Genomic DNA, 17531 nt, shown 5'->3' with positions numbered 1-17531 from the left:
TAAGGGTTAGTGATAATGAAAGTAAGAAAGATATGGACATGTGAAATGGGATATTGTAGATACCCATTCCTGAACCCAGATGGAAAGCTGGATTTCCCTTTCAGGTGCTTCCCAGCATGCTTTGCTAGGATGGGGCTTTGTCCTAAAGGGTCCTAACTGAGCCAGATGTTATTCAGGGTTACGTCTTTCAGAGGGGTTATCAGAGTAATTTTACTAGTGGATGCTCAATTGTTGAAATTAAATTTTCCAAGGTAGTAGAACTTTGAACTAAATTATTCCTACTTAGCAATTAGTTCATCTAGGAAGATGATGGTTGCACACATAATAGGCATTTAAAAAATTTAAAGATGATGGATGCCCACATTTAAAAATTATTTGTATTATTCTATGACTTCTCACACCAAGAGATGCTGGGTTTTTCTTCCTCGTCGTTTTAGCCCCTACAACAAAGTCCCTTCTAAAGTATTCCCATTTTGAATATGAGGAAATAGACTTGGGAGAAATTAAGTGATAAACTCACAGTCACACATTAAGTAAAGAGCAGAGCTGACATTTGATCCAGGACTTTTGGGTTAAAAGCCATTGAACTTTATGGAGGTCTTCCATATGTATTTGGTGATTGAATTAGTGGGCAAAGGCCAGTCACACTCAACTTTAAGTTTCCTTCAGTCACAAAATGTTCTTAGCTCCCACCATGAAGATATTAAAAACAAGAAATCTGGCTTAGGTTCAGTTGCTAAAAGCATGTGTAGTCTGGAACTGTTAGGTTTTTGTTAGACTATTCATAAGTATATATCAGGCTTTCAAGAGCAAGGGCATCCTTTTGATTTATTATGTACTCTCCCTTCCACCAAAGAAAGAGAAATGAAATAAAATATAGAAAAGGCCAAGGTAAAGAGGCTGTGAATTTAATGGACATCACTGTGGTAGCAAACATTTATTGTGTACCAATTATGTAAGAGGCCTTCTGCTATGTGCTTTACATACATTATTTCACAAGGGCCCTCTGAGAGCATATTGTTGTCCACATGTTGTAAAAGAAGACACTGCTCAAAACTCTCCACTGGCTTCCTATTCCACTAGGATAGTATCTAATGTTTGCACCATGGCTCACAGAGCCCTCCAGGACCAATCTGATTATCATAAATTGAGTGTAAGGAACAGTATCATGAGGGAGGTGAACACCTGGGATGTCTGCCCTACTGCAGATACAGGGATGCACTGAATTGCACAGAAATATTATGGTCTCTGTTCTTCTGTTCCAAGTAAGGAAACCTGCTTCAGTTCAAGCACCAGCCAGGAGACAGAGTGGGCCAGGTCAAACCTTCCCAGCTCCATGGTGACATCACACTCACAGAGAAAGTGGGATTGTGGAGCCACCAAAAGATGAAGGCCCTCCCCATGGAACAAATGCTAAGATGCAATTACTGTTTGTGGCATACGTGAAGACACAGACTTCCTTAAGGAGATTTTGATTAAAAACTGAAATAAATTATTTAGTTAAAATGGAGAGTGAACAGTTAAAGAGATAAAGGCTTGCCTATGGGACAAGAGACAGAGGGACGCCTTGGACTGTGATGTGTTCACATCCCTATAGGATGTCAGTTTCACCTTCCAGAGGATCCATCAATCTCTTTGAGAGATGATTCACTAATTCAGGAGTTAGCATTCCATGGGATGCTTGCTTTGAACTCAGTTTACTCTTACTTGCTTTGATGACCATGGAAAATGGATATGGAAGATGGAAGAGAATTATCTCATACTGCTGGTGGAAGTTGTGCTTATCTAAGCCTCCTGGGTAATGAAGATGGCAGGTCTTTGACCTGGGCTCTGCAAGACTATCTCTGTGACAACTAAGAACTGTGCCAGACAGTCATCAGTTCTGGACATGGCCTTCCCACCAGCCCTCTATCACTATCCTTTACCCACCCCTGACAGGTAGAAAGCAAATTTGCATAACAAACTGTTTAAACATTCCATTGTGATCCACCTTCAAGGCACTCTTTGTCCTCGACAGCTCTAATGGTTAGTGACCCCTTCAAATTCAACATCATTTGTCAAATCAAATTAGGCTTGTTACTAATTGTAAGGCAGTGACATTCATCTTTTTGATGCTTTCAAACCAGTCTGAGGTAAAGTTCTCATATGGAATCAGGCTTGGTATGCTGAATGAGTCACTTCCTCAATGAGGCAATTGTCAGAAAAATAGGAGACTTAGCTTGAGGGTAAATATTGTTGGGTCACTTGAAATGTATGCAGATTTGACATTTCCCTTCTGATTAGCATGTCTACACATTAAAGTTTTTTGTATGTCACATCGGATAGTTCAGATGCCAGAGTAATGTCAGTGAGCACTTGATAGAAACTTAATTTTATTCTTGATAATGAAAATGGGTGGATTAAGGAGGAAACGTAAGGTAGGAACCTCGTTAGGTGACACATGAAATGTATAGGAGGGTATTCAGAATAAAAAGAAAATACTGGAGAGGAAAGTAATATTATCCACTGTGTGCCAGTAGATCTCTCTCTCTCTGTCTCTCTGTATATATATGGATGTATATGTGTGTGTGGCATATATATACACTAATATAGGGCTTCCCTGGTGGCTCAGGTGGTAAAGAATCTGCCTCCAGTGCAGGAGACCCAGGTTCAATCCCTGGGTTGGGAAGATCCCTTGGAGGAGGGCATGGCAACCCACTCCAGAATTCTTGCCTGGAAAGTCCAAGGGACAGAGGAGCCTGGCAGACTACAGTCCCTAGTGTTCTTGCCTGGAAAATTCCATGGGCAGAGGAGCCTGGCAGGCTACAGTCCATAGGGTCACAAAGAGTCAGACATGACTGAGCATATGAACATGCCCATGTGTATGTGTGTGAAAATATATATGTGCACTAATATATTTATACATACACACACACACAGTGAAGGCAAAAGTCGCTTAGCCGTGTCAGACTCTTTGCAGCCCCACAGATTATATAGTCCATGGAATTCTCCAGGCCAGAATACTGGAGTGGGTAGTCATTCCCTTTTCCAGAAAATCTTCCCAACCCAGGGATCGAACCCAGGTCTCCCACATTGCAGGCAGATTCTTTACTAGCTGAGTCACAAAGGAAGCCCAAGAATACTGGAGTGGGTAGCTTATCCCTTCTCCAGAGGATTTTCCCAACCCAGGAATCGAACCAGGGTCTCCTGCATTGCAGGTGGATTCTTTACCAACTGAGCTATCAGGGACTTATTTATTTAAAGAGGATCATAATCTTTAAAAGGATTAAATTAATTATACACACAATAATTTAATCCTTTTAAAGATTATGATCCCCTTTGAATAGATAAGAGACATGAAACACTTAGCCTAATGTCAAACAGTAAAATAGCAGAACTGGAATTTCAAACTTAAGCCTGTGTGATGCCAAAGTCCAAGATTCTCCTAACATAGCATTCTGTCTCCTTAAGATACAAAATGTTCAACCTTGCCCTGACAGGAAACCTTAATTGAAAGTGGTAAGCATACCATATAAATTCCATATATATATGTGTTAGTATACTGTATTGGTGTTTTTCTTTCTGGCTTACTTCACTCTGTATAATAGGCTCCAGTTTCGGGGGGATGATTTGGGAGAATGGCATTAAAACATGTATAATATCATATAAGAAACGAATCACCAGTCCAGGTTTGATGCAGGATACAGGAAGCTTGGGGTTGGTGCACTGGGATGACCCAGAGGGATGGTATGGGGAGGGGGGTATGGGAGGGGGGTTCAGGATGGGGAACACATGTACACCCGTGGCGGATGCATGTTGATGCATGGCAAAACCAATACAATAAGGTAAAAAAAAAAAAAAAAAAAGAGAAAGTGGTAAGCAGCATCTAGGTATCCTGATTCTATCCTCAGTTTGCAAATATAAAATCAGAAGTTCAGAGGATTTCCTGGTTTAATTTTTACAGATAATGAATATCCAGTCTCCACTTGAACACTTTCAGTGGCCAGGAGATTTTTCTTTCCCTATTCATCCATCCATGTCTATCTTGGTTCCCATACTGCTATGTTTATTCATAAACCAATATCTCTACCTATGACCTTATATGTTTAAATGTACAATTGTATTCCACATCTAATTATGACTTGAGAATATTTGCTCTGCTAGAGACTGTAGTGCCTATCATTTATTTTATAATTTATTCATCACAATAAGCCAATAATATATGCCCTATTTTTACCCCTAATTTACTGAAGAAGAATGTGAACTTATGAAACTAAATAACTTGTCCAAGTCACATAATTAAGGGTAATAATACATCAAAGTAGTGCAACAACTTCCAGTTTCAACCTTTTCCTAACATGATAGCAATCCATAGCATGCAATATGCAAGGACAGCATGATCAGGAGAAGAAATGCAGCCATAATCTTCAATTTGAAGTTGGCTATGTAATCCTACGCTTTTATTTCCTGCTGCCAAAATTTTATAGAATATAGCACCGAAGAGCAATGAAAAGGTGGTCCAGATAAATCCCAGCTTTCACCATCATCTGTGTACACACTGTACCACTGGAGACCTCTCTCATATCTCACACCATACATTAGATCAGTGGTTGTCAAACTATGGCCCACAGCCAAAACTTGTTCACTTTCTGATTTTTAAAGAAAGTTTTATTGGAACACATCTACAACCTTTAATTTACATATTGTTATGGCTGTTTCCTCACTACGAGGGCAGAGTTATAGTGTCTCCAGAGACTGTATAGTTCACAAAGCCTAAAATATTACTCTCTGACCCTTTTAAAGAAAGTTTGTCAGCTCCAGCATTAGAACTTTTGCATAATTTCTTCATTTTACTTATATAGAATGTATACAGAGGGAATGATAGGCTGTCATAGGGTGGCCACATGCACTGCATGAGAAATTGCAAAGTAACAGCCAAAATAATTTGGCAATTTTGAGTTGGAGAACTGAGACAAAGAAATGTTATCCAAACTGTATTTTAGTTCAAGCCCTCTACTGTTAACACAGCAATTCTGAAATGGCTTCTCTAATCCTCAGTGAAGCACCAGAGGATGTTAACTGTATTCACTTATCGTGACACTGCCCTTAAAGCAGTAATTCTCAATCTTGATTCACCTGAGGAGATTAACAAAAGACATACACATAGTTGGTTGCACCATGGATAGAAATCCCAGACCTACTAAGTCAAAAATGCATGGAACAGAAACAAGACATTTGTATTTTCAAAATATTTTATCAAGCAACTAGTATCTGATATCATTGCTGGGCAACAACTGCAAATAAATCTACTTCATCTTTCTGTGGGGCTTCCCGGGTGACTTACTGGTAAAACATCCTCCTGCCAATGCAGGAGCTGCCAGAGATGCCTGTTCAATCCATGGGTAGGGAAGATCTCCTGGAGGAGGAAGTGGCAACCCATTCCAGTATTCTTGCCTGGGAAATCCCATCTACAAGGAGCGTGGTGAGCTACAGTCCATGGGGTCACAAAAAGTCAGACATGACTGAGAGACTGAGCATGCACACATCTTTCTGTAAGCACTTGAAGATAATTATAATTCCATGGCTTTGCATATCATCTATGTGTCAAATACTCTACCTTAACCTTTCTCTGAACTACAGTCACTTTTTTTTTTATCACTCTCTATTTGATATTTCTAGGTGATATCTCAAACTTCATCTGCCCCAATATGAAGTGTTGATTTTTCCACTAAAGTCCTCTTCATCACAGTTAATGGCACCACCTATTCATTTGTTTAAGCCTAAATTCTGAAGGAGATCAGCCCTGGGATTTCTCTGGAAGGAATGATGCTAAAGCTGAAACTCCAGTACTTTGGCCACCTCATGCGAAGAGTTGACTCATTGGAAAAGACTCTGATGCTGGGAGGGATTGGGGGCAAGAGGAGAAGGGGACGACAGAGGATGAGATGGCTGGATGGCATCACTGACTCAATGGATGTGAGTCTGAGTGAACTCTGGGAATTGGTGATGGACAGGGAGGCCTGGCGTGCTGCGATTCATGGGGTTGCAAAGAGTCAGACACGACTGAGCTACTGAACTAAAATGAACTGAAATTCTAAAATAGTTCCATGATTTTTTTTCACCAATCTCTCATTGGTAAGTCCAAAATAAATCATTTTTCTTTTCAATTTGAATTTTTAACTCCTCTCGTTCATAATTTTTTCTCTCCATGGCAATTATAGTGATATTTCTAAAATTATGTCAAGCTGCTTCCCTGCCTAACACCCTCCAATGATGTTCTGCTACATCAAAAAAAAAAAAAAAAAAGAAAGAAAAAACAATGCAAACTTCTTCCTGTGTCCTAAAAATTGTACATGTTCTGGCTGTTGCCAGAATCCATCTTTATCACTTTTCCTCTCTGTTCTCATGACAGCCTCATGAGTCTTCTTTCTTTTCCTTGAACACTAACCTCATTCATTTCTCAGTACTTTGTATTTGCTATTTCTTAAGCTACGACACTTTTTCATGTCTAGCTCCTTCTTATCAGGTAAGATACAGCTCAGAGAAGCCATTCCTAACTACCTTATCTAAAGAAACCAAGTTAAAGCACTGGATCACTTTTACTGAATCATCTTATTCTATTTTTCACATAATTCATCTATGTGAAATTTTCATATTTGTTGATTATCCATAATCCTGCCAAAGAATACAAAATCCTCAGGAATAAACCAAATGCCTAGAATGATGTGTAATGCACAGTGGTTGTGTACTTATTAAAGTACTGTTTTTCTATTTAATTTTTTTTTAAGCTAACTTCTCCTATTTTTCAAATACTTAGTACACGATGACAACAATGTGAGTTTATTAACTATAATCTATTCCATGTTCACAAACAATCTATTCTAGTTACCTTGCCCTATATTTGCTCTGAGCAGAAGCTGGTCTTCACCTTTCTTTGAAAGCGTCCTATGCGTTTTTACAATATTTGTGTACATAGTAAGTATTGAATAAATGTTGATGAATGGACTATATAATGGGCTTTTGGCTCCATACATCAAGACTTTCTTGAAGGACAGATAATTACTTCTACTTTATATCTGACATTTTAATATAACTGGCTGTGGTCATTATCCTTTGGAATTGCATTCTAGTCAATTCTTACAAAAAAGAAGAAAATAAGGCACAATTACCTTGTGAGCAATCCACAATTGGATTTGCATTTAAAAATTGCTGAGTGAGCACTCCTGCCTGATGGCCAAATGAAATTAATCTCTTGTAACTCAAGGTCTTATCTATTTGGAGATGCAGGGGTAGGAGGGTTAAGGAAGACTGAAGGATTCCTGAATGGTAAAAGTCGTCTCTCTCATTATTTATGTTTATGGGGTGCTTGCATTGATCTCTCACTGAACTACCCAAGGGGAATATAAAGGTGGTTAAGATACTGTCCCTATTCCTGAGAAGCTCTCCATCTCTAGGTTACATGGTCACATCCCTGTCCAGCCTGCACATGACTTCTTGGAAACATCCCACATCCCTGATGATGGAAAGGATCAGGTGTTCACGTTGATAATAGCTTATTCCCTCTTCTGGGCACTGCTGTTGGTCTATGGGTAGATACTGTGAGTCAGTTTCATAAAAATTTAAATCAAAGGAACAAACTCTAAGGGAGTTGGCCTTTGAATTGTATAAATGGTAGAATACAGATGTCCATGAATTCCTTTTGCTTTGGTCCTTGGAAGGGTCTCAATCCTGACCTGAGCCCTATTTATTCTTTTTTTTTTTTTTATTTCAACATGGCCTTAAGAGAATTTGAATAGGCTTCTGTTTCTTGCAGCAAAATTTCCATTAAAAAGTTATTTAGATAAGAACTATAAACCAAAATCTATACTTTAGCATGACTGGTGCAATAATACAGTTTGGTCAGGTTACTATGTACAAAGAGGGGATGCCTTCAGTTTGGGCTAAGAAGGTCAGAGAAATCTTACAGGAGATAACACCTAAACTGAATTATGGAAAGTAATAATTAACTTGGAGAAAAACAGTAGAGGAAAAAAAGGGAGGTTTTTGTAGCCTGAAAAAATTCAGGGGTGTAAAACAGCAGGTATATTTTGGGAAATGCAAGTTTAGTGTAATTAGCTCAAAATACAAGCTGATGAAGCATCAAGGAAGGTATCTGGAAAAGTAGGTAGGAGCAAGACCATGGAATGTCTTTGATAAGATTTGTCAGCTGAAAAAATGGACAATGTGAAGAGTTTTTATTTTAGTCTTACTCAGGACAAAAGGAGGACTATGGCCTTGGAGACAGCATTTTAGATAGCTCTGGGGAATTCCTCCAAAGAGGTAGAAAGTGAAAGCATTAATCCTCACTTGTGTCTGACTCTTTGAGACCCCATTGATTGTAGCCTACCAGGCTTCTCTGCCCATGGAATTCTCCAGGTAAGAATAGTGGTGTGGGTAGCCATTCCCTTCTCCAGGGGATCTTCCTGATCCAGGGATTGAACCCAGGTCTCCTTTATTGCAAGTGGATTCTTTACTGTCTGAGCCACCAGGAAAACCCCCAAAGAGGTAGAGGGAAAGGTCAATACATATGATTATAGTGAAGAGGGATAGATACAGCCAAGCACACATTTTTGCAGAAAGTTGCTGCTAGTCATGAGGAGCAGGAATCTTCATTAATGATTTCAGTGATTTCCTAAATATGAGGAGATATAGGAATTTGGGCTCATAAAATCATCTTCTGAAAATATCTGACTGTCTGAAGGCCTGTTCTGCCACTTTCCCCAAAAACAGAGTGCCTCATTCCTGATCTCCACCTTGAACTCCTTTCCAGGTATGTTGAAGGTCAGCAACTAGGATGGCTAATGACCTAATCCTTCTAATGGCAGGTGACATTTTTTAGTTAGCAGATGCTAAGTAGTTTAAGTTTTGCCTTGTAGGTTCATAATCTGCTGAATGACCAGATTTGATCCTTTTTCTGGGGACATCATGAATAAATCCTCAGGGACCCTCTGATTATTCTACAGCTCCTTTTGCAGGGGCAGCCCCAGGAAAGCTTTTGAAAAGAAACACAGAGCATGTGGAAAGGAGCCAAGATTCAAAATCAGTAGTCCAGCGTTTGAGCCTCTGCTCAACTGCTTCCTATCTGAGCAATATGGAAGAAGGAGTTTAATTCAATTGAAACTGTTTCCTTATCTAGATATAAAGTGGAAGTTATAAAATAGCTACCTCCCAGAGTTGTAGTTTAGATCCAATACATGTGTTCTTGAAGGTGAGATGTGTTAGTCCATCAGTCGTGTCTGACTCTTTGTGACCCCATGGACTGTAGCCTGCCAGGCTCTTCTGTTCATGAAATTCTCCAGGCAAGAATACTGGAGTGGGTAGCCATTCCCTTCTCTAGGGGATTTTCCCAGCCCAGGGATCAAACCTGGGTCTCCTGCTTTGTAGGCAGATTTATTACGGTCTGAGCCACCCGGGAAGCCCACATGTGTTCTTGTTGTTGTTCAGTTGCTCAGCTGTGTCTGACTCATTGTAACCTCATGGACTGCAGCACGCCAGGCCTCCCTGTCTTTCACCATCTCCCAGAAATTGCTCAGGCTCATGTCCATTGAGTTGCTGATGTCATCCCACCATCTCATCCTTTGTCATCCCCTTCTCCTCCTGCCTTCAATCTTTCCCAGCATCAGGGTCTTTTCTAATGAGTTGGCTCTTTGCATCAGGTGGCCAAAGTATTGGAGTTTCAGCTTCAGCATCCGTCCTTCCAATGAACACCCAAGACTGATCTCCTTTAGGATTGACCAATTGGATCTCCTTGGAGTCCAAGGAACTCTCAAGAGTCTTCTCCAACACCAAAGTTCAAAAGTATCTTCTTTGGTGCTCAGCCTTCTTTATGGTCCAACTATCACATCTATGCATGACTGCTTTAAAAACCATAGCTTTGACTAGATGGACTTTTGTCGGCAAAATAATGTCTCTACTTTTTAATATGCTTTCTAGGTTTATCATATATTTTCTTCCAAGGAGCAAGTGTCTTTTAATTTCATGGCTGCAGTTACCATCTGCAGTGATTTTGGAGCCCAAGAAAATAAAGTCTGTCACTGTTTCCATTGTTTTCCCATCTATTTGCCATGAAGTGATGGGACCAGATGCCATGATCTTAGTGTTTTGAATGTTGTGTTTTAAGCAAGCTTTTTCACTCTTCTCTTTCACTTTCATCAAAAGGCTCTTTAGTTCCTCTTCGCTTTCTGCCATAAGGGTGGTGTCATCTGCATATCTGAGGTTATTGTTATTTCTCCTTGCAATCTTGATTCCAGCTTGTGCTTCATCCCACCCAGCATTTCACATGATGTACTCTGGATATAAGTTAAATAAGCAGGGTGACAATATACAGCCTTGATGTACTTCTTTCCCAATCTGGAACCAGTCTGTTGTTCCATATCTGGTTCTAACTTTTGCTTCTTGATATGCATACAAATTTTATAGGAGGCAGTCAAGGTGATCTGGTATTCCCATAAAAAAACTGCCTCACAATCAAAGGCTTCAGCATAGTCAATGAAACAGAAGTACATGTATTTCTGGAATTCTGTTGCTTTTTCAATGATCCAATGGATGTTAGGAATTTGATCTCTGGTTCCTCTGCATTTTCTAAATCGAGCTTGTACATCTGGAAGCTTGTACATCATGTGTTCTTAATGTCCTGCTATAAGGTCATTTCTGACCTTACTCTTTCACAGGCAGCATCTCGATAAATTACAACCATATATTTAAGTAAATATTATTGTCTCATTTGAAATGGGGACACTGAGGCTCAGGGAGGTAAAGTGTCTATTTAGTTTCACACAACCAGTCATAGAGGTGCTGATATCCAAAATCACATTTTAAGAGTGGAAACCTATGGGACCTTCTCAAGACAGACTCCTCCCCCATATCCTCTGCTTTAGCTTCTCTTCTAAGTACTTAGATAATAGCATCTGATGCACATTTCCTGAATTGTTTTACAGGTGATAAAGCCCCCTCAAATGGAAGAAATTAAGTACTTTTTAAAATTTAACTTTTATTTTATATTGGAGTGTAGCTGATTTACAATATTGTGTTAGTTTCAGGTATATAGCAAAATGATTCAATTTTATATATGTATATCCATTTCTTTCAGATTCTTTCCCCATATAGGTTATATATTATGATTGCTCAATTGCATGGTGATTCTACTTTTATTTATTTATTCTTTTAACTTTTTATCTTGTTTTGGGGTGCCTGGGCTTCCCAAGTGGCTCAGTCATAAAGAATCTGCCTGCCAATGCAGGATATGTCCTGAGATGCAGGTTCAATACCTGGGTCAGAAAGATCCCCTGGAGGAGGAAATGGCAACCCACTCTGCTCTTCTTGCCTGGATAATCCTATGGACAGAGCAACCTGACAGGGTACAATCTATGAGGCTGTAAGTCAGACGCAACTAAGCAACCGAGCATGCAAGGATATCCGATTAACAATCTTGTGATAATTTCAGGTGCACAGCAAAGTGATTCAGCCATACATAGACATGTATCAGTTCCCGCCCCCCACTCCCACCCCGCCAAACGTCCCTCCCATCCAGGCTGCCAGCTAACATTGAGCAGAATTCCCTGTGCTCTACAGTAGGTTCTTGTTGGTTATCCATTTTAAATATAGCAGTGTGTACATGTCGATCTCAAACTCGCTAACTATCTCCTCCTCCTCTTTCCCTGCCCTGGCCCCATAACCAAAAGTTCTCTGTCTGTGAGTCTGTTTCTGTTTTGTAAGCAAAGTCATTTGTATCATGTCTTTTAAAATTCTGCATATAAGGGATATTATTAACATATGAATTTCTATTTCTCTGTCTGACTTACTATGCTAATCTCTAGGTCCATCCATGTTGTTGCAAATGGCATTATTTCATTCTTTTAAATGGCTGAGAAATATTCCGTTGTATGTATATATTACATTTTCCTTCTCCATCTCTTTGTTGATCAACATTTAGGTTGCTTCCATGTCTTGGCTGTTGGAAATAGTGCTTCAATAAACACTGGGGTGTAAGTATCATTTCAGACCATGATTTTCTCTGGATATATGCCCAGGAGTGGGAGTCAGAACTTTCATTCATGTGGGAGAACCTCTGTGATGTCATCATTTTCCAGTTTGTGGGTCGCCCACCTGGCAGGTATAGGGTTTGATTATATCATAGAAACACTCCTCCCAGCATCTCGTTGTGGCTTCTTCTTTGTCTTTGAATGTAGAATATCTTTCTGGTAGACAAAAAAGGTTTCAATCTTTTTTGTCAATGGTCATTCAGCAGTTAGTTGTGATTTTGATGTCTTTGTGAGACGAGGTGAGCTCAAGTCCTACCCTATCATCTTGTCTCCTTGCCTAACCCAGAAATTAATGATTTGATGACCATGAACATGTTGCCTACAGATTTCTGGTGCCCAAGGATTGATAATGTCAGCCCCTGTGACACCACTCTGTTACCTCACCATCAACCAACCAGAGAATTGTGCATTACTCTTGGATGCCACTCACTTACCTGACCTTTAAAAATGTTTTGCTGAAACCCATTGAGTAGCTTAGGCTTTTTGAGTATTAGCTGTCATGGACTCCTAGTACGAGACCCCACAACAACTGCCACACTTTCCTTTACCACAACCTAGTGTTAGTAGATTGACTTCACTGTGAGCAGGTGAGGGGACCCAAACTTACTTTAGCAACAGTACATGTTGGACTTTATTTTTTTTAAATTTAATTTTATTTTTAAACTTTACAATATTGTATTGGTTTTGCCAAATATCGAAATGAATCTGCCACAGGTATACATGTGTTCCCCATCCTGAACCCTCCTCCCTCCCCATACCATCCCTCTGGGTCGTCCCAGTGCATCAGCCCCAAGCATCCAGTATTGTGCATTGAACCTGGACTGGCGACTCGTTCCATATATGATATTATACGTATTTCAATGCCATTCTCCCAAATCATCCTACCCTCTCCCTCTCTCACAGAGTCCGAAAGACTGTTCTATACATCAGTGTCTCTTTTGCTGTCTCGTACACAGGGTTATTGTTACCATCTTTCTAAATTCCATATATATGCATTAGTATACTGTATTGGTGTTTTTCTTTCTGGCTTACTTCACTCTGTATAATAGGCTCCAGTTTCATCCACCTCATTAGAACTGATTCAAATGTATTCTTTTTAATGGCTGAGTAATACTCCATTGTGTATATGTACCACAGCTTTCTTATCCATGCATCTGCTGATGGACATCTAGGTTGCTTCCATGTCCTGGCTATTATAAACAGTGCTGTGATGAACATTGGGGTACACGTGTCTCTTTCAATTCTGGTTTCCTCAGTGTGTATGCCCAGCAGTGGAATTGCTGGATCATAAGGCAGTTCTATTTCCAGTTTAAATCCAGTCCTTTCCCTCCAAAACACTGAATCATAAAAATAACAATGTTTTAACAATAAAATATTTTGCACATAATAATCGTCACCACTTTCAGTGGATAAAGTCAGTATTTGCTGAGCTCCCATCTCCTTTTTTGGGATAGATTCTGTCACTCAAGTGCTCTGAATCTCCTTGGGCTTTCTTCTTATTATATGCAAAATGGGCTTCCCATTTGCATGGCTTGCTGGTAAAGAATCCATCTGAAATACAGGAGACCAACTGCCATGCTGGAGACCCAGGTTCAATCCCTGGGTTGAGAAGATCCCCTGGAGAAGGAAATGGCAACCCACTCCAATATTCTTGCATGGAAAATCTCATGTACAGAGGAGCCTGGTGGGCTACAGTGCATGGGGTCACAAGAGTTGTACATGACTTAGCAACTAAACTACCAACCACCAACCACCATAGGCAAAATGCCTCTAGGCTGCCCCTAAAGCATCACCTGATTGCAAGGTCATCACTGACTGCCTGTCCAAAACGATTTTTTTTTTTTCCTGATATTCTATTCCATTACAGTCTTGCTAGGAACCTAAAAATTCTTGTGATTTATTGATTTATTCCAAAGCGTAGAAAACTTTTTTTTTTATTGTTCCTCCATTTCAACAGAGGTTCCTTGAAGACTTAGTTCCTTAATCCATTATGTGTTAAAACTGTTTTTAGGAACATTGATGCTAAGAGATGGTCCATTAAAAAAGAATTCATGAGAATCACTATATTGATTAACATCTTAGATGTCACCTTATTTCTCATGCTCATGAGCTTTATTTTTTTAATGAGGAAATAATTGTCTTATTGATGTTAATGGTATAATTAATGAGAAAGTAAATATTTTTTAAAAAACTATCATAGCCATGTAGCTCTATACAAATAGAAGTTATGATTCTGATGCAAATTAATTAATGTTAGGTACTATACAATGTTCTTGCCTGGAGAATCCCAGGGACTGGGGAGCCTGGTGGGCTGCCGTCTTTGGGGTCACACAGAGTCAGACACGACTGAAGTGACTTGGCGGCAGCAGCACTATACAATGTTAGCAATCATTAATGTTATTGCTATTAATAATATATCAAATAAAAAGCAAATATGAACTAAAGTAAGGAGAGACTTTATTCAAAAACAATATTATAGTAAGGAAAGTGAGACTATTGCAATAGAGAGAATTCTTTGACTATAAGATCTGAAAGCATCTTAATCTGAAAAGGGATTTTCTTTTAGAGGGAGAGGTAAAAACCATTAAAATCAGCTGATTCTCAGAAAATTTTCAAGAAGAATTATTTCAAGTTCCATGCTCAGTAGTGGGGCAAAGTTTGGAGATCTGGGAGAAGTAGAAAACCCTGAGCAAAACTTGGTCAAGTCAAGTTTTGGGCTGTTGGCCAAACTGGTCAGCAGAAAAAGACAGTTCAGTTAATCACAAATGAGACAAAGATGGGAATTTGGAAGTCTGGGTCTGGTCTTGTCATAAGCAAACAAGGTGTCATACGTGAGTCATATATAAGTCACATAGAGAATGGTGGTTCTTTGCAGTAAGACATTTAGGGTGAAGAGAATTTCTTAATTATTGCTGTTTTCCAGGAGCACAAGGCTTAAATAAATTTCAACACTGCCAGACATCATCTTTATCATTGCTTTTCTTGTGTGTAGTTAGTCACTTGAAATATATTATCTTTAGGCAAGTTGCCTAGTCTTTCAGACCTTCAGTTTTCTTATCAGTAAAATGGGAATAATTATAGTAACAACTAATTTGCTAGATTTCTATGAAGTTTACTGACAAGTGCCTAACAGCTATAAATATTGTATAAATGTTGGTTTTGTTTGTTTGTTTCATTTGTGTTATTAGTGGTTCCATGGACTCTGCTTCCTTCTCTTGTTCTTTTCCTTTTCCCCCTCTGCCCCCTCCTCCTTCTTCTCTTTTTCTTCTTCTGCTTTAATAAGGATAAATCTCACCTCATGCAGCAAAGAAGGGGAAGGGAGCAGGCATTTCTAGAATGAATTTTAGGTTCCTGATACAGGGCAACTCATTACTCACAATAAAATCCCAAACTGTCTCTTTAGTGGCCTCATATAAAGATCGAGGAAACTGAGGCTCAGCAAAGTTTGCCTAAGTTCATACAATTCACAGGTGAGGGAAAGAGATAATACAGGTGTGAGGTATCTGACTCGACTCTTTCTCATCAGGTCTCATGGAACATGAAATGCTCATGCACGTGAAACAGCCCAATTTTAACCCAGGAATATGGAAAAGAGATGGAGAAAAAGACACCTCAGCTGTATGAAAGTGAAAAGTGAAAGTGAAGTTGCTCAGTTGTGTCCAACCCTTTGTGACCCTGTGGACTGTGTCCGTGGGATTTTCCAGGCAACAGTACTGGAGTGGGTTGCCATTTCCTTCTCCAGGGGATCTTCCCTACCCAGGGATTGAACCTGGGTATCCCTCATTGTAGGCAGACGCTTTACCATCTGAGCTACCAGGGAAGTCTCAGCTGCATAGGCATGTGAATAATTGCTTTTCTTTTGTGATGGAATCAATGAGCTTTTTCTTCTGTATAATTGTCTTTGAAAAAGGCAGAGAAAAAGTTAAAGGGGGAGAGAGAGAGCTAGAGAGAAAAAGAGAGAGAGAACCCCAACCCATCAAGCCCATATTGCACATTGGCTGCCAGCAATGTTTCTTTTAAAATAAAATAAAAATGTTCAGTTGTAGATTTTTTCCCTTTTGGAGAGATGCAGGAATTGCAAAGACAGTGCCAGACAGCACTAGCATATGCTTATTTTTCTAGCTCAATGTGGGCAGCCTTTCTTAAACATTTTGTATAAATATATTTATTCTCCCACTGAGACCTTGCCTGCCAGGTTCAGGAACAACTGAGTAAGCAGATGCATTATAAATCGAGGAAAGAAAAGAAAGGATTGCCATGGAAATGCTGATGGCCCCTTTATTCTAGCTGAGTACATTGCCCTGGTATAATAAATTACTGGTTGATGCATTGATGATAAATCTATAGTGGTTTTCATATTCAAAGTAAAAGATATTTCACTCTGTCTTTGCTGGAGATGTAGTCAGAAGGCAAGGAAATGTTGACATCCGGTGGGCAGGATTGAAAAAAAAACACACACACACACAGACCCTTTGGTGTACAACCCACATTTGCAAGCTGTCTGCGTTTCTTGTATTGGCCTCAGCTTTGACAAATGTAAAAAAGTCACTAATATTTTGACACTCTGCCTGCCCAAGTCTGATACCAGCTGGCTGTGAAGCCACATACTCATTGTTCTGCTGGATTTTAAAGACTGGGTCCCAGCCAAAGGACTGGACTGGATCCATTCATTCATTTTCAAGATTGAAGTTGCAGCTTAACTGTAATGACCATTTCTCAACTCAATCTGGAAACCTCTTCCAAACCCAACAGATGCCTGAGAGGCAAATGTGCATTTGGATTAGAAACGATTCTCTCAGATAAAGAAACAAACGGTGATCTTTGATTCAGGAAAGAATTCTTTGCTTTGAGAGCAATTAATACTTTGTATATTGATTATGTCTTACTTTATAAAATGCTCATGCTTTTGGAACCTTAGTAAAAATCCTTATCTTACCATTTTAAATTAAATGAGTATTGAAATTGCAGAGAAATTATGACCCCAATTATGAAAAAAACATGCCCAGAGAAACACTGGAAGAAAACACCCCAAATGTCAAAAACATTAACAGTGGCAAGGGGGAAATGTTTAAGGTTATGGTGAGTTTTTCCTTTTTACTTTTATATGGTTTTCTTCTATAATATGTTTTAAGTTTATAATTGGAGAAAGAAAATAAACTATTCATTCTTTTGAAAACATACTGTTTCTTTTACTGTATTTTCAGCTCCAGTGACCATATTGTTCTAGTAATCATAAGCAACTATTGCTAAAGTGTGCTACAGCCATGGAAAATAAAACCACTCTATAATCTACAATATCTTTGCTTTCTACTTCTAAAAAAATGCTCCCCTGCTGTGTGTTCCTGCTGTCTCATTTTTCCAGTCACTTAATAATTGGAGACATTAACCCTGATCACTTGCAAATTTTCCATTTAAATTTATTTTCAGGTAAGCAGATGCTTGGGAAAACTGCCATCAAAGGGCTGTAGGAGA

The 17531-nt window shown here is 39.3% G+C and overlaps 1 long non-coding RNA gene across 1 annotated transcript in view; it reads left to right on the top strand.

Annotated features, from left to right (window-relative positions):
- Positions 1-17324, top strand: part of LOC147375476 (uncharacterized) — a 53848-nt gene extending 36524 nt beyond the window's left edge. Inside the window, exon 4 of the long non-coding RNA XR_015160138.1 lies at positions 15586-17324. This is a non-coding gene — a long non-coding RNA (uncharacterized LOC147375476). The remainder of the gene's footprint in view (positions 1-15585) is intronic.
- The last annotated feature ends 207 nt before the right edge of the window (positions 17325-17531 follow it).

This window comes from Bos grunniens, chromosome 3, assembly GCF_055505025.1.
Source record: "Bos grunniens cultivar Pamir isolate PY7600 chromosome 3, Bosgru_T2T1.0, whole genome shotgun sequence".
Classification (NCBI taxonomy): Eukaryota; Metazoa; Chordata; class Mammalia; order Artiodactyla; family Bovidae; genus Bos; species Bos grunniens.
This window is presented reverse-complemented; position numbering and strand designations above follow the sequence as displayed.